At 37.3% G+C, this 22215-nt stretch overlaps 1 pseudogene; it reads left to right on the top strand.

Annotated features, from left to right (window-relative positions):
- Positions 1-22215, top strand: part of LOC133755199 (meiosis-specific coiled-coil domain-containing protein MEIOC-like) — a 29563-nt pseudogene that overhangs the window by 3489 nt on the left and 3859 nt on the right.

The following is a 22215-nucleotide window of genomic DNA, read 5'->3' as shown; positions in this document are numbered from 1 at the left end:
GTTTATCAGCTTCTGGACCTATTTTTTCCCTCATATTTAGGCTCATTTTCCTGTTGAATACTTTTTGTTTTTGATATTGATTTAAAAAATGTTTAAAGATATCATATAATGTATTCCTTTTATTTCACAGAATTTAATACTTTTATTTCTCTTTTCTCATGTTGAAAGTTGTTTTCTAGTCTGCCTATTATCCTTGCAGGTTTTCTATTTGTTTCTTGTTGGTATTTGGTAATCTAGGGGACTTTATATTTCAATCTTTCCAGAAATCAAATTAACTTCATTCATCAGTTGTATTTATTTTTAGAAGTTATGGACTATGTGTATATAAATACTGCCAACATATTGATAATTTATTGTTTATAAATTGATCATTACACCTTATTCTTTTCTTTTTGCTCTTTTTTCCTGCTGATCACTCCTCCAAATAAGAATTTGGAGGTAGTGGAGGCATCATGGCCTAGGATTTCTTCCACGGAGAAAGCTGTTAATGATCTTGTATTAATTGCATTGTTTGATCTAGGATCCTTTTTTTAAAGATTTATTTATTTGTTTGCAAGTCAGAGTTACTCAGAGAGAGAAGGAGAAGCAGAGAAAGAGAGAGAGAGGTCTTCAACTGCTGGTTCACTTCCCAGTTGGCTGAAATGGCTGGAGCTGATCCAAAGCTAGGAGCCTGGAGCTTCCTCCAGGTCTCCCATGTGGGTGCAGGGGCCCAAGGACTTGGGCCATCTTCTACTATTTTCCCAGGCCTTAGCAGAGAGCTGGATCAGAAGTGGAGCTGCTAGGATTCAAACTGGCACCCATATAGTATGCCAACACTACAGGTGGTGACCTTACCCACTATGCTACAACATCAATCCCATGTTCTAGGATCCTTTTAAAAAGCCTTGATGCAAATAAGAAAGCCACTACATTTTTACTATATTTCTAGCAGTATTGTTTTTACTAGATATTGAATTTTTGAAAGGCATTTCAACATTTAATCTTAATCATCATGCAATTTTTCTCTTGAAATTTTCACCTACCTGAAAAATTTATATGGCTTGGTTTTTTTAAAGTTAACCACTCTTGCACTTTTTTAAATATCTTACTTATTATTCATTATGGTTTCATATGTGATTTAATTTATTATAATAATGCTTCTGAAATCAGAGAAGATCCCCTAAAATGCACACTGAAGTGTGGCCCCTAAAAGTTCCCTAGAAATGCTATCCGGGGTGCCACATGTGCTACCGGAATTTGGGGTGCCATACAATTTCACCACTGGCTTATTACTAAATCCCCAATATTAATAAGCCCAAGAGGGTTCTTGCCTAATATTTAGAGAAGAATTATAAATACCAGCACAGATAAATGAGGCAGCGTGGTATGTTTTAAGCTTTTATTTAGTGAGAAAAATGCATAGGAGAGTGAGAGCTTTATTTAAGAGAGGTGAACAGGGGTTCATACAAAGCACCAGGAACCAGCCACGTGGAAGAGCATCTAGGCCTGTACTTGGGCCAGGAAGCCTAGAGCACATGACCCAAAGGCCATGCACCCTAGAGGCAAAAGGCTACAGCAAGCCCCCTCCTGACAAGAGGCCAGGGAAGAAGAGTGGGCAGGACACACTGTGCCCCAGGCTTTTAACCCACTTCCAAAGGGGAGTAGTTAATTAACCTGATGGGCTGGTTGGCACCCAGGTGAGGCCAGGTAGGGGCATGAGTTCACACAGGGACATGGAAAAGGCATGGTCTTCCAGTTCACAAATCTAATCAATTTTAACCTATGTGGCACCTACTTTACTTTTTTTTATTTATTTTTTTAAACTTTTATTTAATGAATATAAATTTCCAATGTAGAGCTTATGGATTACAATGGCTTCCCCATCCCACAACCTCCCTCCCACCCGAAACCCTCCCCTCTCCCACTCAATCTCCTCTTCCATTCACATCAAGATTCACTTTCGGTCCTCTTCATATACAGAAGATCAATTTAGTATATACTAAATAAAGATTTCAAAGGTTTGCACCAACACAGAAACACAAAGTGAAACATACTGTTTGAGTACTAGTTATGGCATTAAATCACAATGTACAACATATTAAGAACAGAGATCCCAGATTTCAACTACCCTCAATTACACTCAGCAATGCGGAATTACTTCCCAATTGAGTAAAAAAAAGAGAGAGAGAGAGAGAGAGAGAGATCCAGCAAGGAACAAGGGAGAGAACAATCTGGGTGAGTCACGTTTTGCACAGCCTTAAACCTGAAGAATCAAGCAGAGCTCTCTGGCCACACCCATCACAGCCTCTAAGGATCCATCAAAGCAGACAGCCCACATAGAGGCATAGTATAACGAGAAAAAAACACCACAGCCAATAAAAAAAAAAAAACAAACATAAATTATTTCCAACATGCCAAACAACAAACGTAGAAGCAGAGGTAACAAGAACAAGGAAGACACGATGATGCCCCCAAATGAACAAGCCACACCAATCCAAGATTATGAAGATGAAGAGATAGAGGTAATGCAAGAAGCAGATCTCAAAAAATTGATAAGAACATTAAGAAGTTCTCAAAAACAAATTCTTGAACTACAGAAATCCTTAATGGACAAGATAGAAAATCTCTCTCATGAAAATGAAATATTAAGGAGGAATCAAAATGAAATGAAACAACTAGTAGAACATGAAACTGTGATAGTGACAAGAAACCATAATGAAATGAAGAATTCAATAGATCAAATGACAAACACATTAGAGAGCCTTAAAAACAGAATGGGTGAAGCAGAAGAGAGAATATAGGACGTAGAAGACAGAGAACAGGAAAAGAAACAGTGAAACCAAATAAAAGAAGAAGAAATCAGAAATCTAAAAAATACTGTCAGGAATCTACAGGATACTCTTAAAAAACCCAACGTTTGGGATCTAGGTGTTCCTGAAGGCATGGAGAGGGAGAAAAGATTAGAAGACCTTTTTAGTGAGATACTAGCAGAAAATTTCCCAGGTTTGGAGAAGGACAGAGACATCCTAGTTCAGGAAGCTCATAGAACCCCTAATAAAACATGACCAAAAGAGATCCTCACCACGACACGTCGTAATCAAACTCACCACAGTGAAACATAAAGAAAAGACCCTAAAATGTGCAAGAGAGAAATGCCAGATTACTCTCAGAGGATCTCCAATCAGACTCACAGCAGACTTCTCAACAGAAACCCTACAAGCTAGAAGGGAATGGCGAGATATAGCCCAGGTACTAAGAGAGAAAAACTGCCAGCCCAGAGTATTATATCCTGCAAAGCTCTCATTTGTGAATGAAGGTGAAAGAAAGACCTTTCACAGCAAACAGAAATTGAAAGAATTTGTTGCCACTCAACCAACCCTGCAAAAGATGCTTAAAGATGTGTTACATACAAAAACACGGTAACCAATATGAAAGAAGGTAAAGGAAGGAAACCTCACAGCAAAAGATCACATGAAGTTCAAAACATATATTAGAAAATATCTTTGGCAAATGGCAGGGCAAAGTTACTCCTTCTCAATAGTCACATTGAATGTTATTGGCCTGAACTGTCCAGTTAAAGACCCCGACTGGCTGATTGGGTTAAGGAACAAAACCCATCTTTTTGCTGCTTTGTTTCCAACAAACATACATACAGACTTAAATTGAAAGGCTGGAAAAAGATATACTATGACAACAGAAATGAAAAAAGAGCAGGCTTAGCCATCTTAGTATTGGACAACATAAACTTTACCACAAAAACTGTTAGGAGAGACAAAGAGGGGCACTATATAATGAATAAGGGATCCATTGAACAGGAAGATATAACGATTATCAATGTATATGCACCTAATCACAGGGCAACGGTTTATTTAAAAGACTTGTTAAGGGACTTAAAGGCAGACTTAGACACCAATACAATAGTTCTGGGGGACTTCAATACTCCACTCTCAGAGATAGACAGATCAACAGGACAGAAGACCAATAAGGAGACAGTAGATTTAAACGACACTATAGCCCAAATGGATCTAACAGATATCTACAGAACTTTTCGTCCTACACACAAATCATTTACATTCTTCTCAGCAGTACATGGAACCTTCTCTAGGATTGACCACATACTAGGCCATAAAGCAAGTCTCAGCAAATTCAAAAGAATTAGAATCATACCATGCAGCTTCTCAGACCACAAAGGAATGAAATTGGAAATTAGCAAATTGGGAATCCCTAGAGCACATGCAAACCCATGGAGATTGAACAACATGCTTCTGAATGAACAATGGTCATAGAAGAAATTAAAAGAGAAATCAAAAATTTTCTGGAAGTAAATGAGGATAACAGCACAACATACCAAAACCTATGGGATACAGCAAAAGCAGTGTTAAGAGGAAAGTTTATATCAATAGGTGCCTACATCAAGACATTGTAAAGGCACCAAATAGATGACCTTTCAAGTCATCTCAAGGATCTAGAAAATCTGCAGCAAACCAAACCCAAAGCTAGTAGGAGAAGAGAAATAATTAAAATCAAAGAAGAAATCAACAGGATTGAATCCAAAAAAAAAAACATTACAAAAATTCAGCCAAACGAAGAGTTGGTTTTTTGAAAAAATCAACAAAATTGACACCCCATTGGCTCAACTGACTAAAAAAAGAAGAGAAAAGACCCAAATCAATAGGATCAGAGATGAAAAGGGAAACGTAACAACAGACACCACAGAAATAAAAAGAATCATCAGAAATTACTACAAGGACTTGTATGCCAGCAAACAGGGAAATCTATCAGGAATGGACAGATTCTTGGACACATACAACCTACCTAAATTGAGCCAGGAAGACATAGAAAACCTAAACAGACTCATAACTGACACAGAAATTGAAACAGTAATAAAGGCCCTCCCAACAAAGAAAAGCCCAGGACCAGATGGATTCACTGCTGAGTTCTACCAGGCATTTAAAGAAGAACTAACTCCAATACTTCTCAAACTATTCAGGGCAATCAAAAAAGAGGGAATCCTCCCAAATTCTTTCTATGAAGCCAGCATCACCTTAATTCCTAAGCAGGAAAAAGATGCAGCGTTGAAATAGAATTACAGACCAATATCCCTGATGAACAGAAATGCAGAAATCCTCAATAAAATTGTGGCCAGTAGAATGCAACAACACATCAGAAAGATCATCCACCCAGACCAAGTGGGATTTATCCCTGGTATGCAGGGATGGTTCGCAAAACAATCAACGTAATACACTACATTAACAGACTGCTAAGAAAAAACATATGATTTTCTCAATAGATGCAGAGAAAGCATTTGATAAAATACAACACCCTTTCATGATGAAAACTCTAAGCAAGCTGGGTATGGAAGGAACATTCCTCAATACAATCAAAGCAATATGTGGAAAACCCACGGTCAACATCCTATTGAATGGGGAAAAGTTGAAAGCATTTCCAATGAGATCTGGTACCAGACAGGGATGCCCACTCTCACCACTGCTCTTCAATATAGTTCTGGACATTTTAGCCAGAGCTATTAGGCAAGAAAAAGAAATTACAGGGATACAAATTGGGAAGGAAGAACTCAAACCATCCCTCTTGGCAGACAATATGTTTCTACAGATAAAGGGTTGGTAACCAGAATCTACAAAGAAATCAAGAAAATCCACAACAACAGAACAAATAACCCACTTAAGAGATGGGCCGAGGACCTCAACAGACATCTTTTCAAAGAGGAAATCCAAATGGCCAACAGACACATGAAAAAATGTTCAAGATCACTAGCAATCAGAGAAATGCAAATCAAAACCACAATGAGGTATCACCTCACCCCGGTGAGAATGGCTCACATCCAGAAATCTACCAACAATAGATGCTGGAGAGGATTTTGGGAAAAAGGGACACTAACCCACTGTTGATGGGAATGAAACTGGTTAAGCCACTATGGAAGTCAGTCTGGAGAGTCCTCAGAAACATGAACATAACCCTACCATACAACCCAGCCATCCCACTCCTTGGAATTTACCCAAAGGAAATTAATTTGGCTAATAAAAAAGCCATCTGCACATTAATGTTTATTGCAGCTCAATTCACAATAGCTAAGACCTGGAACCAACCCAAATGCCCATCAACAGTAGACTGGATAATGAAATTATACAAGACAAGTGTCTGCTAATACTAACTGATAGAATCAAAAAGGGAGAGAATGATCCAACATGGGAAGTGGGATACACAGCAGACTCATAGAATGGCAGACATCCTAAACAACACTCTGGCCTCAGAATCAGTCCTTAAGGCACTCGGATCTGGCTGAAGATCCCATGAGAGTATTGTAGGCATGGAAAGCCAAGATATCATGGAAAAGAAAAAAAAATAAGAAGAAGACCTAAATGAAAGATCTCTGTGAGTGAGATCCCAGTGGAAAGAATTGGGCCATCAAAGAAGGAGGTACCTTTCTCTGAAGGGAGGAGAGAACTTCCACTTTGACTATGACCCTATTGGAATAAGATCAAAGTCAGCAAACTCTAAAGGCTTCCATAGCTTTGGCAACTCATGACTAGAGCCTAGGGAGATTACTGACGCCATGAACAGGAGTGTTAAATTGTTAAGTCAGCAACAGGAGTCACTGTGGACTTACGTCCCATGTGGGATCTGTCCTTAATGTGTTGTCTAATGTGCAGTGATGCTATAACTAGTACTGAAACAGTATTTTTACACTTTGTGTTTCTGTGTGGGTGCAAACTGATGAGATCTTTACTAATTATATACTGAATCGATCTTCTGTATATAAAGATAATTGGAAATGAAAAAAAAACCCTGGTGTTAAATTGGAAATGGCATAAAAAATTAATTAATTTTTAAAAAAATATTATGTAGGATCTCTGTCTTTAATGTGCTGTACACTGTTATTTAATGCTATAACTAGTACTCCAACAGTATTTTTTCTTTCACTTTGTGTTGCTATATGGGGGCAAACTGTTGAAATCGTTACCTAATATATACTAAAATGATCTTCTGTATATAAAGAGAATTGAAAATGAATCATGATGTGATTCGAAGGGGAGAGGGAGCGGGAAAGGGGAGAGTTGTGTTTGGGAGGGAAGTTTTGGGAGGGGGAAGCCATTGTAACCCATAAGCTGTACTTTGGAAATTTATATTCATTAAGTAAAAGTTTAATAAAAAAAAGAAAGCTCATCTATTTGGTGCCTTTCCAATTTCTTGATGTAGGCACCTATTGATATAAACTTTCCTCTTAACACTGCTTTTGCTGTATCCCATAGGTTTTGGTATGTTGTGCTGTTATCCTCATTTACTTCCAGAAATTTTTTGATTTCTCTTTTAATTTCTTCTATGACCCATTGTTCGTTCAAGAGCATGTTGTTCAGTCTCCATGTGTTTGTATGTGCTCTAGGGATTCCCAATTTGCTAATTTCCAATTTCATTCCTTTGTGGTCTGAGAAGTTGCATGGTATGATTCTAATTCTCTTGAATTTGTTGAGACTTGCTTTATGGCCTAGTATGTGGTCAATCCTAGAGAAGGTTCCATGTACTGCTGAGAAGAATGTAAATGATTTGTGTGTAGGACGAAAAGTTCTGTAGATATCTGTTAGATCCATTTGGGCTATAGTGTCGTTTAAATCTACTGTCTCCTTATTGGTCTTCTGTCCTGTTGATCTGTCTATCTCTGAGAGTGGAGTATTGAAGTCCCCCAGAACTATTGTATTGGTGTCTAAGTCTGCCTTTAAGTCCCTTAACAAGTCTTTTAAATAAACCGTTGCCCTGTGATTAGGTGCATATACATTGATAATCGTTATATCTTCCTGTTCAATGGATCCCTTATTCATTATATAGTGCCCCTCTTTGTCTCTCCTAACAGTTTTTGTGGTAAAGTTTATGTTGTCCAATACTAAGATGGCTAAGCCTGCTCTTTTTTCATTTCTGTTGTCATAGTATATCTTTTTCCAGCCTTTCAATTTAAGTCTGTATGTATGTTTGTTGGAAACATGTGTTTCTTGTAAGCAGCAAAAAGATGGGTTTTGTTCCTTAACCCAATCAGCCAGTCGGGGTCTTTAACTGGACAGTTCAGGCCATTAACATTCAATGTGACTATTGAGAAGGAGTAACTTTGCCCAGTCATTTGCCAACGATTTTTTCTAATATATGTTTTGAACTTCATGTGATCTTTTGCTGTGAGGTTTCCTTCCTTTACCTTCTTTCATATTGGTTACCGTGTTTCTGTATGTAACACATCTTTAAGCATCTTTTGCAGGGTTGGTTGAGTGGCAACAAATTCTTTCAATTTCTGTTTGCTGTGAAAGGTCTTTCTTTCACCTTCATTCACAAATGAGAGCTTTGCAGGATATAATATTCTGGGCTGGCAGTTTTTCTCTCTTAGTACTTGGGCTATATCTTGCCATTCCCTCCTAGTTTGTAGGGTTTCTGATGAGAAGTCTGCTGTAATTCTAATTGGAGATCCTCTGAGAGTAATCTGGCATTTCTCTCTTGCACATTTTAGGGTCTTTTCTTTATGTTTCACTGTGGTGAGTTTAACTATGACGTGTTGTGGTGAGGATCTCTTTAGGTAATGTTTATTAGGGGTTCTATGAGCTTCCTGAACTAGGATGTCTCTGTCCTTCTCCAAACCTGGGAAATTTTCTGCTAGTATCTCACTAAAAAGGCCTTCTAATCCTTTCTCTCTCTCTATGCCTTCAGGAACTCCTAGAACTGAATGTTGGGTTTTTTAATAGTATCCTGTTGCTTCCCAACAATATTTTTTAGATTTCTAATTTCCTCTTCTTTTCTTTGATTTGACTGTATATTTTCCTGTTCTCTGTCTTCTAAGTCTGATATTCTCTCTTCTGCTTCACCCATTCTGTTTTTAATGCTCTCTAATATGTTTGTCATTTGATCCATTGAATTCTTCATTTCATTATGATTTCTCTTCACTATCACAGTTTCTTGTTGTACTAGTTGTTTCACTTCATTTTGATTCCTCCTTAATATTTCATTTTCATGTGAGAGATTTTCTATCTTGTCCATTAAGGATTTCTGTAGTTCAAGAATTTGTTTTTGAGAACTTCTTAATGATCTTTTCAGTTTTTTGAGATCCACTTTTTGCATTTCTTCTATCTCATCATCTTCATCATCTTGAATTGGGGTGTCTTTTTCATTTGGTGGCATCATAGTGTCTTCCTTGTTCTGGTTACCTCAGTTTCTGTGTTTGTTTGACATTGTGGAGATATTCTTGGTTTCTTTGCTGTGGTGCTTTTTCTTGTTATACTGTGACTCTAGATTAAGTGGACAGTCTGCTTTTGATGGATCCTTAAAGGATGTGATGTGTGTGGCCAGAGAGCTCTGTTTGGATCTTCAGGGTTAAGGATGTGCCAAAGGTGACTCACCCAGATGGTTCTCTCACTCACTTGCTCCCGCTCTCTCTCTCTTTTTTTTTGACTCAGTTGGGAAGTAATTCCGCACAGCTGAGTAGAATTGAGGGTAGTTGATGTATGAAATCTGGCCCCTGTGTGTATTCATCTGCTCTACCCCTGGCACCACACAAAGAGTTTATGCAGCCCTCAGTGTGGTCTCAAATTTCTCCGCAGTCTCTCACTGGGTTGCCAAGGTTACCAAGTTTGTGTACTTGGTGAGTTCTCTCACCCCCCCTCAGATTTTCACAGTCTCAGTTCATTAGCTCCACACTTTCACTAGGTCCTAACCTCCTGTTATTTCTCCCCACCAGAGAGGTTTTTCTGCTTGGCTAATGGCAGGTGCCACTTTACATATGTAAAATGGCACCTGCTCTTTGTCTTGCTCAGCTTTGTTTACTTTTTTATCTTTTCTTTTATGAATATACATTTCCAAAGTACAGCTTATGGATTACAATGGCTTCCCCCCCATAACTTCCCTCCCACCCACCACCCTCCCCTTTCCGTTCTCTCTCCCCTTCCATTCACATCAAGATTCATTTTTAATTCTCTTTATATACATAAAATCAGTTTAGTATATATAAAGATTTCAACAGTTTGCCCTCACATAGCAACACAAAGTGAAAAAATACTGTTGGAGTCCTAGTTATCTTGCTCACTTTGTAAGGTGAGTGGACAGAGAGGCTAGTGTCCATGCCAGCTCCCTTTATTTATTCGTTTTTTTCTCTCCTCATCAGCCTGGTGAACTTTCCCCAGTGGGGCTTCAGGCCTCATTCCCTCTAGGCTCTTTCTGCCTTTCCCCACCAATGTCTCAATTTACCAAGGTTTTTGTCTCACTTCCCCTTCCAGCGCTGGCACACAGATTCTGTGGTTGGGCTTCCATGTGTCGGGTGACCTGGCTCTCCCTGTAGGTCACATCCACTAAATCTGGAAGAGTTTCCTCTGCAATTTTCCCTGAGCCTTTTCCCGAGGCTACAGGAACTCTACTTTTATTAAACTATCTTTTCCTGGACTATTGGTGCCCGCCCTCACTAATCCATCATCTTGGCTCTGCCCCATTATTTCATCAATTTTATATTCAGCAATGTAGACTTTTCAGCATTACAAAGGGAATATTTCTATTTCTGAAGCCCTATTTCTGTTCAGAATGTGTAAGTCAATTTTTAGTTGTCTTTCATTATAATCCTGTGTTCTAAAAACCACCATTTTTTGCGGGGAATTTTTTTTAAACTTTTATTTAGTAAATATAAATTTCCAAAGTACAGTTTATGGATTACAATGGATTTTTCCACCCCATAACTTCCCTCCCACCCGCAACCCTCCCCTTTCCTGCTCCCTCTCCCATTCCATTCACATCAGCATTCATTTTCAATTCTCTTTATATACAGAAGACTGGTTTAGTATATATTAAGATTTCATCAGTTTGCACCCACACAGAACATAAAGTGTAAAATACTGTTTGAGTATTATTTATAGCATTAATTCACATTGAACAACACATTAAGGACAGATAGTCTACATGAGGAGTAAGTACATACCGGCTCCTGTTGTTGAGTTAATAATTTGACACTTGCTTATGGCGTCCGTAATCTCCCTAGGCTCTTGTCATGAGTTGCCAAGGACATGGAAGCCTTTTGAGTTCACCGACTTCAATCTTATTTCGACAGGGTCATAGTCAAAGTGGAAGTTCTCTCCTCCCTTCAGAGAAAGGTACCTCCTTCTTTGATGGCCAATTCTTTCTACTGGGATCTCACTCACAGAGATCTTTATTTTTTTTTCCAGAGTGCCTTGGCTTTCCATGCCTAAAATACTCTCATGGGATCTTCAGCCAGATCTGAATGCCTTTAAAGGCTGATTCTGAGGCCAGAGTGCTGTTTAGGACATACGTCATTCCATGAGTCTGCTGTGTATACCCCTTCCCATGTTGGATCATTCTCTCATTTTTTATTCTATCAGTTAGTATTAGCAGACATAAGTCTTGTTTATGTGATCCCTTTGACTCTTAGTCCTCTTAGTGTGATCAATTGTGAACTGAAATTGATCACTTGAACTAGTGAGATGGCATTGGTACATGCCTCCTTGATGGGATTAAATTGGAATCCCCTCGCATGTTTTTAACACTACCATTTTGGTCAAGTCAGCTTGAGCATGTCCCAAATAGTACATCTCGTCCCTCTCTTATTCTCATTCTTATATTTAACAGAGATCTCTTTTCAGTTAAATTTAAACACCTAAGAATAATTGTGTGTTAATTACAGAGTTCAACCAATAGTATTAAGTAGAACAAAAAATACTAAAATGGATAAAGTATTAAATTGTACATCAACAGTTAGGACAAATGCTGATCAAGTCACTGTTTCTCATAGTGTCCATATCACTTCGACAGGTTTCCTTGATATTTGTCCCTTTGGGACTGGCTTAATTCACTTAGCATGATGTTTTCCAGATTCCTCCATTTTGTTAGATATGACCAGATTTCATTTTTTTTCACTGCTGTATAGTGTTCTATAGAGTACATGTCCCATAATTTCTTTATCCAGTCTACTGCTCACTTATAGATGGGCCAAGGACCTCAATAGATATTTTTCAAAAAACGAAATCCGGGAGAGAGCTGGACTGGAAGAGGACGCACTGTGACTAGAACCCGGCATCCATATGGGATGCTGCAGGCAGAGGATTAACCAAGTGAGCCACAGCGCCGTGAAGCAAGACCCCTACCTTTCACCTTACACAAAAATTCACTCAACATGGATTAAAGACTTAAATCTACAACCCGAAACCATCAAATTATTAGAGAGTATTGGAGAAACCCTGCAAGATATAGGTGCAGGCAAAGACTTCTTGGAAAAGACCCCAGAAGCACAGGCAGTCAAAACCAAAATTAACATTTGGGATTGCATCAAATTGAGAAGTTTCTGTACTTCAAAAGAAGCAGTCAGGAAAGTGAAGAGGCAACTGACAGAATGGGAAAAAATATTTGCAAACTATACTATAGATAAAAGGTTGATAACCAGAATCTACAAAGAAATCAAGAAACTCCACAACAACAAAACAAACAACCCACTTAAGAGATGGGCCAAGGACCTCAATAGATTTTTTTCAAAAGAGGAAATCCAAATGGCCAACAGACACATGAAAAAATGTTCAAGATCACTAGCAATCAGAGAAATGCAAATCCAAACCACAATGAGGTTTCATCTCACCCCGGTGAGAATGGCTCACATTCAGAAATCTCCCAACAACAGATGCTGGTGAGGATGTGGGGAAATAGGGACACTAACCCACTGTTGGTGGGAATGCAATCTGGTTAAGCCACGATGGAAGTCTGTCTGGAGATTCCTCAGAAACCTGAACATAACCCTACCATACAACCCAGCCATCCCACTCCTTGGAATTTACCCAAAGGAAATTAAATTGGCAAACAAAAAAGCTGTCTGCACCTTAATGTTTATTGCAGCTCAGTTCACAATAGCTAAGACCAGGGAATCTTGACTTGCATGTCAAACTACAGTTATTTATTTAGATTAGTCACCATTCCAATGCTTTACTACACAAGCATGTGTAACTTACACAGGACACAGGGGCTCCCAATATTTCTTTGGAGAGTGCTAATAGTGGTAAAAAATTCAAACTAGAGAAGAAATGGGTTTCATCATATGGTCTATATAAGCAGAAATTTGTGTGAATTTGAAAAGATATTAAGGATTCAAAATTATTTTCCAAATACATATTAAATGGTATTTTTTCAAATCCTGATGTCAATTGTTTTTAATAGTAGGTTTTTAATCTATAATCAACAATCTATATGAAAACAAGCACTTACAAAATCACAGTCCCAGATGTGCTGAGTAGGAAGGATATATTAGCCAGGTCCCACATCTTTATAGAACTACTTTTCATTAATATTTATAAAGATACAGCTCTGCATTTCCTCAAGCAACTTTTAACTAAAGCTCAGTAGTTTAATAATTTACCTCTCATCTGTTAATGTTAGTTGTATAACATTATGTTAATGTTTGTTGTAATAGTTATTACAGCTCTAGTCATAAAGTTGTACAAATTTGGGGGCTTCTTACAATTTTTCTCTGTAATTTTCCCACATGCTTTGTTATTTCTCAACAGCCACAGATAGAACAGTGATTCTTCTGGAATATGTGTCCTGTTGAAGCAGAATCACTGTAGAAAAGCTATTTACTGGAGTCTGTACTGTGGCATGGCAGGGCAATCCTCAGTCTGGTGTGAGTCCTGACTCCTCTACTTCTGATACAGCTCCTTGCTGATGTTTGGAAAGAGCATCAGAAATGGTCTGAGTTCTTCCATGCTTGTGAAAGACCCAGCATAAACTCCTGGCTATTGACTTAAGCCTGGCCCAGCCTTGGCCATTGAGGCCATTTGGGAGTGAACCAGTGGATGGAGGACTACTCTTCTAGCCTCTGCCCCCCCCCTCTGTAATTATAACTTTCAAATAAATGAATGAATCTGTAATAAAAAGCTGTTTACCTGCTATATTGTATTCCATTGTAGGAATAAATCAGTTTCTTACTGAAGGGCTCTGAGATTTCTACATGCACTGTCATAACATCCTTGTAAGTCGTTCTGTGTGTATGTAGGCCAAAGTACATCAGATTTAGAATTCCTGAACGCCAAGTTATAGCTGCAATTTTAATGTTTGTCAAATTAATGCCTAAGCTATATGTATATATCTATATTGTTACTAGCAACTTTTGTTCTCATTTCCTAAATTATGATTTTGTTGTTGAGACCAACAATTGTGACTATCTGAAGGATATCAAATGATACCTTGTTTTAATTTTCAACTCTTTGATGACTTGATGACTAGTTATATTGCCTTCATAGATTTTAATTATATAGATACTTCCTCTGTAGCAGAAATAGACTCATATTTTATTAGTTTTTCCATAATTTTCTTATTGATATATGGATGTATACTCAAGATATAGATATATCAGAATTTTGTCTATACATATGCACATATATTCTCATAGTTTGTCTTTATATTTTTAATGCACATAAATTTTAAATTTAACTTTAGGTATATATATATTTATCAAATTCTACATTTACAATTTTTTGTTTAGTTCAGAAATAATCGGTTGATCCTGATATCCTATTTTCGCTGATATTTGATTCTTATAATGTTCACATATGCTCTTGCTAATTTTTAAAGATGAGAAGTGAAGCTTTAATTTAAATATTCTCCTATGAGAAGGCACCAATCCAGTACCATTTTAAAAGCTATTTTGACAAAGGTTTAAACAAACGAATTTAAGGGGGAGGGGAGATGGGGTTGTGGATGAGGGAATGAAGAGAAAGAGGTAGGAAAGAAGGAAGGAAGGAAGGAAGGAAGGAAGGAAGGAAGGAAGGAAGGAAGGAAGGAAAGAAAAAGGGAAGAAAGGAAAGAAAAAAGGAAGGAAGGAAGGAAGGAAGGAAGGAAGGAAGGAAGGGAAGCTGGATGAGAAGAGAAGCAGAAGAGAAAGTAGAATATGAAAAGAAGTGAGAGTTTCTGTCTATTGGTTCATTCTCAAAATGTGGGGCTCAAGCACTTCAGCTATTATTTGCTGCCTTCCCAGGTACACTAGCAGAAAGCTCTGATCCAGCATATTCATAATTAATAGCAGAGGAATCCATTAGTTTAATTGTTTCTGTACTTATATCCCACTGCGTTCTTATAATTTTACAAATTTTAAGTTTGCAAAGATGAGTTGTCCCAGTTTACAGCATCTTTGACATTCTTGTTCTCCTATCATCTAAAGATTTTTGGAGAATATGAAAGTTCCATGAGTTACCTTTTGGTGTTTTGATTAAAAGTGTTGAATACAAATGATAATTTGGAGAACAACAGTTTTATTCTGCTCTTAATTTTCAAAATTTATTTTTAAATTGAAATTAACATTTATTTTTATCATACATTCATTCCATCTATTGAGAGGATCAAAAAGCTTTTCTTGTTCTATTTGTTAATGTTAATATAGTTTAGTTATATAAATAGCTGGTATTCTAGTGTTAAATCACTCTTACATTTAAGCACATAATTTATTCATGATCAGCTCAAGTTTAAAAAAAGCCTAAGTTATTGGTATCTCATTCGTTTATCAGAGAATAAGTCCTTCCCATTAATCCACCACAATCTCCTTACAACTTACCATCCAATATCAGGTATTGCTAAGCTAGTAGCCTATGTGTTTATAGAACCATAACAAAATATCAAAGACTAGGGGACACCATACAATTCTAGAGGCTGGAAAGTCAAGGACCAACATGACACCAATTTTGCTCTTGGTGAGGACTCTGCTCCTGCCTTGCAGATAGCCACACATGCTGTATCCTCACATGTCTCTCCTCCAGGCATGCCTGTCTAGAACTTTTCTTTTTCTAGTTGAGCTCGCATCATGAAGGGCACATGCTCAAGACAACCTCACCCTAATTTCCTCCCCCACAAATCTATGTCCAAATATCATTATACTGGGAGTTAGGCTTCAAGACATTAAATTTGGAGAGACACTCTTTTTAAAGGAAATATTACTCTTTTTTATTTAGTAAATATAAATTTCCAAAGTACATTTTATGGATTACAATGGCTTTCCCCCCATAATTTTCCTCCCACTCACACCCCTCCCATCTCCCACTCCCACTCCCATTCCATTCACATCAAGATTCATTTTCAATTATCTTTATATACAGAAGATTGATTCAGTATATATTAAGTAAAGATTTCATCAGTTTGCACCCACACAGAAACACAAAGTGTAAAAATACTGTTTCAGTACTAGTTATAGCATTACTTCACATTGGATAACACATTAAGGACAGATCCCACATAAGTAAGTACACAGTGACTCCTGTTGTTGACTTAACAATTTGACACTCTTGTTTATGGCATCAGTAATCATTTGGAGAAACATTTAGTCCATATCAGGTGGGGAGAAAGAATTGTTACATTTGGCTCCTCCAGAAGTTCTTCTCTGCCACAATAAAACAATATTTCTATAAACTAAAACAAGATAAGACCTTGCATTTATGAAGAAAAGTAAGTCTGTGGGTATTTGGATTTAGCAAAAAAAAAATCAAGTTGTTGGGATGTAATGTTTCTTTTTCTTATTTCGAATTTTTATTTGTGTGTCATATGAATACCCAAATCTACTTGCTTAGCAAAGTTCAGCAACACTACATTGTCATTAACTAGAGTTACCCTGTTGTATAACAGATCCTCCTATCCAACTAAACAGTAGTGTGTTTTCACTATCACACCATTTCCCATGTATGAGCCCCAACTAGCCATTATCGTACTCTGCTTTTGTAACTACACTTTTCTCATTCCATATATTAGTTAGATCATGTAGTGCTGTCTTTCTGTGCCTGGCTATTTAATTAGGCATAATATCTGATAGCTTCATTTCTGTTTCTGCAGGGCAGGAAACCACCTCCCCATCAAAGTTGGAAAGCATTCCATCATTTAAATACAAGCACACCTCAAAAAGTTCATGGAAAATGGAATTAAAATATGTTTAAGTACAAAGAAATTTACACACACACACACATATCTTCAAAGAGTTTTTAAGAAAAGTCTAGAGAAATTACCCATGGTTCAAAAATGTTTGCAGTAAAGTAGCTTTTCCTTGATTTGCATTTCAAACAAACATTTTAAGGTACATGTTATCACATTTTCTTTATCCATACATCCACTGATGGACATTTAGGTTGCAATTATAACATGGTTTGTGTAAATAATGCTGCCATGAAAACACAGTGAATCTCTCTCTTTGACATTCTGATTTCATGTGCTTTGTATATATTCCAGAGATATTGTTGCCACAGTATATGATGGCTCTATTTTTAATGCTTTTGAGTCTTCCATAGTGTTTTCCATAACAGACCTGTTTTTTTTACATTCTTGCAAGGGAGATACCAGGTTCCCTTTTTCTCCATATTTTAACCAACATTCTCTCTTTTTTTTGTTTTGAAAATAGCCATTTTATCAGGTGTGAGATATCTCCTTGTGGTTTTAATTTGTATTTTCCTAATGACTATTGATGTTACGCACATTTTTATATTTACCTGTTGATCATTTCTATGTCTTCTTGTGAGAATTGACACTTCATGTCCTTTAATAATTTATTTTATTTCTACTGAGTTGTTCGAGTTCATGGTGTCCTTTTGTATTTTGTTTATAAAACCATTATTTCATTACGAAAATTATAATGTTGAGTCTAAGGAAAACAGAAAAAATAAATCTTGAAATTATTCTTGAATTATTTCCACATCAGTGCATGATTTTCTTTGGTAAAATTAGAGTCATGTAATTCAGTATCTACCAGTATATTTGCATTGCCAATTTAGTAATTTTTAGTTTTCTTTGGTTATGTTTCACTCTTTGTTTTTCTCTTTCTGTATCGTCTCCTGAGCATGAGAGAATATATTTATTCTTCTGGTTAATAACATATTTCTTATTTTTAGTCTTTCTTATTTTATTTTCCAATAAGATAATTATGACTGAGATTTCAATGCATTATTAATTGGGGTCATAGTTAATTCATTTTATTATTATTTTTTTATTTTTTCAAAAGGCAGAGAAACAGAGAGACACCATGTGCTGCCATCTAGTGTTTCACATCACCAACGACAAGCAATCAGGACTGGACTGGGCCATACTAGGAGCCAAGTGTCCCTCATGAGTGCCAGTGCCTCAACTACTTTGACCACCACATGTTGCTTTACAAGGAATGCATTATCAGGAAGCTGGAATCAGGAATGGAACCAGGAATCAAATCCAGGCACTCTGAAATGGGATATAAGGGTCTGAAGCAGCATCTTAACTGTTGTGTCAAATGCTCACTCCATAATTTTTTTAATAGAAATAAGTACTCTTGTTTTTTAAAGATATGTAATTTTATTTTTGCTTTTCAATTTTATATGATTGCTATTTATGAAGAATTATTTTCCTAAATGGCATGGGTATTATTACAAAGTTTTGATTATGACTTTAAGAAATATATGTGTTGAGGGGCCGGTGTTGTGGTGCAGTGAGTTAATGCCGTGGCTTGAAGTGCCAGCATCCCATATGGGCACCGGTTGGAAACCTGGCTACTCCACTTCTGATCCAGCTCTCTGCTGTGACTTGGGAAAGCAGTAGAAGATGGCCCAAGTCCTTGGGCCCCTGCACCCACAGAGGAGATCTGGAAGAAGCTCCTGCCTCCTTGCTTCATATTGACACAGTTCCAGCCATTGTGACCAACTGGGGAGTGAACCATTGGATAGAAGACCTCTCTGTCTCTGTGTAACTCTTTCAAATAAATAAATAATTCCTTAAAAAAGGAAATATATGTGTTGCTTGAAGTTTATGTAATTTGAATTCTACAGATTATGCTGAATGGAATGTATTAGTTTTGCTATGGAACAGCAACTATTTCTAAAAATGTTTTATACAAATGAAAAATAAAAGACTCCCATAATATTCTAGATTAGGGATTACACATGAAAACATGTTACATGTTTTCAGTAAAAAAATACAAAGACATATATATATATAATTATTTAATAATGTACTTCATATATGATAAAAAAAATTAGGCATTTTGGGCCGGCGCTGTGTTCACTTGGTCAATTGTCCGCCTGCAGCACCGACATTCCATATGGGCACCAGGTTCTAGTCCCAGTTGCTCCTCTTCCAGCCCAGTTCTCTACTGTGGCCCAGGAGGGTGGTGGAGGATGGCCCAAGTGCTTGTGCCCCTGCACTCTCATGGGAGACCAGGAAGAAGCTCCTTGCTCCTGGCTTTGGATCATCGGAGTGCTGGCCATGGCAGCCATTTGGGGAGTGAACCAATGGAACGAAGACCTTTCTTTCTCTCTGTCTCTCTCTCTCTGTCTATAACTCTACCTGTAAAATAAATATAAAAAATAGGCAGTTGTTCAGTCAGGCATATTTTCAGTAGGCAGAAGAGGTGAGAATTTGGCCTAGTGGTTAAGACATCACTTAGAATACCCACCTTCCATATGAGAACGTGGTTTCTTGAGTCAGCTCCACTTCTGATTCCAGCTTACTGGTGGTGTGCATTCTAGGAGGTAGCTGGTGATGACTCATATGCTTGGATCTCCTCCAACCAAATGGAATCCTTAGTGAATTCTGTGGTCCTGGCTTTGGAATGGCCTAGCCCAGGCCATCAAAGGGGTTTGGCACCCTCCCAAAATAGAAAGATAATTTGATTGATAGATAGATAGATAAATAGATAGGTTGATTTTCAAAATACATGTATCTGTAGTTTTGTATCTTCTCCTGCATGTTTTCTATACCTAATTGTCCATAATAAGATTGCTCTGATTATCTGCAAGGATTACTATTTTAAAAATATAATTTGTTGCTGAATAGAAATGTCTGTCACTAAAGATTTATGGTTCTTCTGATTTTTATCAAAAAATAAAGAAGATGAGTGAAACATCTTTCAACAATAATCAGAAAACAATGGTAAAGACATCAAAATATATTCTTTTGTTTTTCTGTCTTCATGTTGTGGGATCTGTGAAATTCTTGTTTCAGACTTATCTAACAGCAGGTAAAAATCTGTACTCAGACATACTTGAAGATCCAAAATTCTATAATCTATAGAGTTTTTTTTTATTTTTTTCTGGAAAAAATATATATGCTCTCAAGCTCAATTTTTCAAGATTTATTTATTTATTTGAAATTCAGAGTTACAGAGAGAGGAGGAGATGCAAAAAGAGAGAGATGTCTTCCATCCACTGGTTAAGTCCCCAGTTGGTTGCAACAGCTAGGTCTGCACCTATCCAGGAACCAGGAGCTCCCTTTGCATCTTCTCATGCAGGTATAGGGTCCCAAGGACTTAGGCCATCTTCTACTGCTTTCCCAGGCCATAGCAGAGAGATGGATCAGAATTGGAGCAGCTGAATTGACACCCATAAGGGATGCCGGCACTGCGGGTGGCAGCTTTATACACTATTCCACAGTGCTGACACCTAACATTTTTAACAACAAGATTCGTTCTGTTATTTATGTTGTGTCTGCTTCCTCTCTAAGAATTGGCTTTAAAATTACATCACATTCAGGCTGGCACTTTGGTATACTGCGTTAAGCCTCTGCCTACTGCTCTGGCATTGCATATAAGCCTCAGGTCTAATCCAAGCTACTCCTTTTCCAATCTGGCTCTCTGCTAAGGTGAGGGAAGGCAGTAGAAGCTGGCTGAAGTTCTTGGGTCTTTGCACCTGCATAGGAGATCCAGAAGAAGCTCCTGGATCCTGGCTTTAGTTTGGTTCAGCTTTGCCCATTGTGACCATCTGGGGAGTAAACCAGTGGATGAAAGACATTTCTTTGTGTCTCTCCCCATTTCTCTGTAACTCTATATCTCAAATAAATAAATAAATAAAATCTTTTAAAAGTTGGTCATGTTGTAGGGGTTCTGATGACCAGAACATGGCCGTACATTGATGAGAAGCATAGAAAACTTAAATATTGAGGTTGAGCATATATTATGAATGATTTAAAAATGAAATGAGACATTTACAGTTAAATTTTGTGTTCTAAGAATTGAAACTTTAAAGCCTATGTGTAATAATTCAACATATTACATTGTGACAACATATTATATTCTGACAGAGGCATAGTTTTCAGCTTACCTTATTTATGAGAAACATAGCCTAGACAAAAATTTAAAATATTGTTATCTATGAATTTGATCGTTTACCAAAGTAAGTTCATAAAATTCACTTGCCTGCATTGATGTGACCAATGCTACCTTAATTCAAAAATCAGAAAATGATACAACAAAGATGATGAACATGTGTGAAAAAATCCTCAAGAAAGTACAAGCTAATGGAATCCAACAACACACCACACAGTTTATTCACCCAGACTGAGTATAACTCATTACTTATATACAGATTGTTCAACATATAAAACCCAATGAATGTGATACATATTGTTAATTTTATTAAACAATATTATTTTACCTCAATAGATGAAGAGAAAACATTTGATAAAACAGCATTCTTTCTTGATAAAAACCTTAAGCAACTTTTGTATAGAAGGAGCATTCATTAATTCAATCAACACAATATATGAAAAAATCACAAACAGAACATATTTAAATTGTAATAATTGGAATCATTTGCACTAAAATCAGGAACCAGGCAATGATGGCCTCTCTCACAATTGCTATTAAATGTTGTTCTAGAAGATTTATCCAGAACCTTTAAGCAAGAAAACAAATCAAGAAATACAAATTGGAAAGGAGGAAGTCACTATCCCTGTTGGTGGATGACATGATTCTATAATTAGGGAAAGCAAGACTCCAATAAGGTATTATTGTTGGGGCCAGTGCTGCGATGCAGAGGGTTAACACCCTGGCCTGATATGCCAGCATCCCATATGGGTGCTGGTTCAAGACCGAGCTGCTCTACTTCTGATTCAGCTCTCTGCTGTGGCCTGGGAAAGTAGTAGAAGATGACCCAAGTCCTTGGGCCCCTGCACCCACATAGGAGACCTGGGAAAAGCTCCTGGCTCCTGGCTTCAGATCAACACAGCACCTGCTGTTGTGGCCAATTGAGTAGTGAACCAGCATTTAGAGGACCTCTCTCTCTTGCTCTCTCTCTCTCTCTCTCTCTGCCTCTCCTCTCTCTGTGTAACTCTGACTTTCAAATAAGTAAGTAAATCTTTAAAAAATACTATTGGAATTCATTTTAGAGTTTGTTAACAAAGTTTCAGGATATAAAAAACAACACACAAAAATCAGTTGCCTTTGCAAACATAGAAGATGCCATGGCTGAAAAAAATGTTGTAATATCAGTACCATTT

The sequence above is a fragment of the Lepus europaeus genome, unplaced genomic scaffold (genome assembly GCF_033115175.1).
Source record: "Lepus europaeus isolate LE1 unplaced genomic scaffold, mLepTim1.pri SCAFFOLD_3_1, whole genome shotgun sequence".
NCBI classification, from domain to species: Eukaryota; Metazoa; Chordata; class Mammalia; order Lagomorpha; family Leporidae; genus Lepus; species Lepus europaeus.
This window is presented reverse-complemented; position numbering and strand designations above follow the sequence as displayed.